Below are 2,687 nucleotides of genomic sequence, written 5' to 3'. Positions count from 1 at the left end.
GATGATTTCTCTATGATGAGTTATAGGTGTTTCCATAAGGTTCACCTAAGTAATTCACCTCTGCTATTGCAGGGTTCTCAGGATCATAAGCTTCTTCTTCATAAGAAGCCTCTTAAGTACTGTTGGATGCAGCTTGTATTCCATGCAGACTCTGAGAGATCATATTGACTTGCTGAGTCAATATTTTGTTCTGAGCCAATATGGCATTCAGAGTATCAACTTCAAGAACTCCCTTCTTCATAGTCGTCCCATTACTCACAGGATTCCTTTCAGAAGTGTACATGAACTGGTTATTAGCAACCATGTCAATGAGTTCTTGAGCTTCTACAGGAGTTTTCTTTAGGTGAATGGATCCACCTGCAGAAGTGTCCAGTGACATCTTTGATAGCTCAGATAAACCATCATAGAATATATCCAGGATGGTCCATTCTGAAAGCATGTCAGAAGGACACTTTTTGGTCAACTGTTTGTATCTTTCCCAAGCTTCATAGAGGGATTCACCTTCTTTCTGTCTGAAGGTTTGAACATCAGCTCTAAGCTTGCTCAGCTTTTGAGGAGGAAAGTACTTGGCTAAGAAAGTCGTGACCAGCTTATCCCAAGAGTTCAGGCTATCTTTAGGTTGAGAGTCCAACCAGATTCTAGCTCTGTCTCTTACAGCAAAGGGGAAAAGCATGAGCCTGTAGACTTCAGGATCTACTCCATTAGTCTTAACAGTATCACATATATGCAAGAATTCAGTTAAGAACTGAAAAGGATCTTCAGATGGAAGTCCATGAAACTTGCAGTTCTGCTGCATCAGAGAAACTAATTGAGGTTTCAGCTCAAAGTTGTTTGCTCCAATGGCAGGAATGGAGATGCTTCTTCCATGTAAATTGGAATTAGGTGCAGTAAAGTCACCAAGCATCTTCCTTACATTATTATTATTTTCGGCTGCCATCTCCTCTTCCTGTTCGAAAATTTCTGAAAGGTTATCTCTGGATTGTTGTATTTTAGCTTCTCTTAATTTTCTCTTCAGAGTCCTTTCAGGATCTGGATCTGCTTCCACAAGAATGTTCTTATCCTTGCTCCTGCTCATATGACAAAGAAGAGAGCACAGAAAAAAAATAATAATAATAGAGATCCTTTATACCACAGTATAGGGATCCCTGTGTGAGTAGAAGAAGAGGGGGAGACAAAGAATGTAATATAATGGAAGAAACACAACTGTGAGGATGGCAGAGATGTGAGATGAGATGTTAGTAGATGAATAAATAAATAGAATAAGATGAGAGAGAAGGAATTTTCGAAAATAATTTTTGAAAAAGAGTTAGTGATTTTTGAAAATAGTTTTTGAAAAATGTTAGTATTTTTCGAAAATTAAGTTTTAAAAATTAAAATAATTAATAAATTAAAAAGAAATTTTGAAAAAGGGAGAAGATATTTTCAAAAATGAGAGAGAGAGAGAGAGTTAGTTAGGTGGTTTTGAAAAAGTTAAGAAACAAACAAAAAGTTGGTTAGTTAGTTGAAACAAATTTTGAAAATCAATTTTGAAAAGATAAGGAGTTAGGAAGTTAGAAAAGATATTTTGAAATCAAATTTTTGAAAAAGATAAGAAGATATTTTTGAAAAGATATGATAGAAATTAGTTTTTGAAAAAGATTTGATTTTTTAAAATCTCAATTAATGACTTGATTCACAAGAAATCACAAGATATGATTCTAGAACTTAAAGTTTGAATCTTTCTTAACAAGCAAGTAACAAACTTCAAATTTTTTAATCAAAACATTAATTGATTATGTTATTTTTGAAAATTTGATATAGAAATAAGAAAAAGATTTTTGAAAAATATTTTTGGAATTTTCGAAAATAACTAAGAATTTTGAAAAAGATTTGATTTTTGAAAAAGATTTTGAAAAAGATAAGATTTTCAAATTGAAAATTTGATTTGACTCATGAGAAACAATTTGATTTTTAAAAATTTTTGAAAAAGTCAACTCAAATTTTCGAATTTGATGAGAGAAAAAAGGGAAAGATATTTTTTTTTTATTTTTGAATTTTTATGATGAGAGAGAAAAACAACAAAAAGACTCAATGCATGAAAATTTTGAATCAAAACAATGAATGCATGTATGAATGATATGAATGTCAAGATGAACACCAAGAACACTTTGAATGTCAAGATGAACATCAAGAACATATTTTTGAAAAATTTTTGATGCAAAGAAAACATGTAAGACACCAAACTTAGAAATATTTCATGTTTAGTCTCTAAGAAACGAAAAATGCACATGTAAAACAAGAAAAGACACAAAACATGAAAACATCAAGATCAAACAAGAAGATTTACCAAGAACCACTTGAAGATCATGAAGAACACTATGAATGCATGATATTTTCGAAAAATGCAAGATGCATATGCAATTGACACCAAACTTATGATATGACTCAAGACTCAAACAAGAAACACAAAAATTGTTTTTGATTTTTATGATTTTCTAATTTTTTTGTATTTTTTTTTCGAAAATTAATTGAAAATGAAAAAATAAGGATTCCAAAATTTTTAATATGAATTCTAGGAATCTTGCATTCTTAGTCTAAAGCTTCAGTCCAGGAATTAGACATGGCTCACTAGCCAGCCAAGCTTTCAATGAAAGCTCCGGTCCAAAACACTAGACATGGCCAATGGCCAGCCAAGCTTCAGCATGTAA

The 2,687-nt window shown here is 31.9% G+C and overlaps 1 non-coding gene across 1 annotated transcript; it reads left to right on the top strand.

Moving 5' to 3' along the window:
- Positions 1-433: 433 nt before the first annotated feature.
- On the top strand, positions 434-541 carry LOC112760967 (small nucleolar RNA R71). Its single transcript, XR_003181379.1, has one exon. It is a non-coding gene; the product is annotated as a small nucleolar RNA R71 (small nucleolar RNA).
- Positions 542-2,687: the final 2,146 nt, after the last annotated feature.

Source organism: Arachis hypogaea, chromosome 16 (genome assembly GCF_003086295.3).
Source record: "Arachis hypogaea cultivar Tifrunner chromosome 16, arahy.Tifrunner.gnm2.J5K5, whole genome shotgun sequence".
In the NCBI taxonomy this organism is placed as follows: domain Eukaryota; kingdom Viridiplantae; phylum Streptophyta; class Magnoliopsida; order Fabales; family Fabaceae; genus Arachis; species Arachis hypogaea.
Note: the sequence above shows the minus strand (reverse complement) of the source record. Positions and strands in the feature narration are given on the sequence as shown.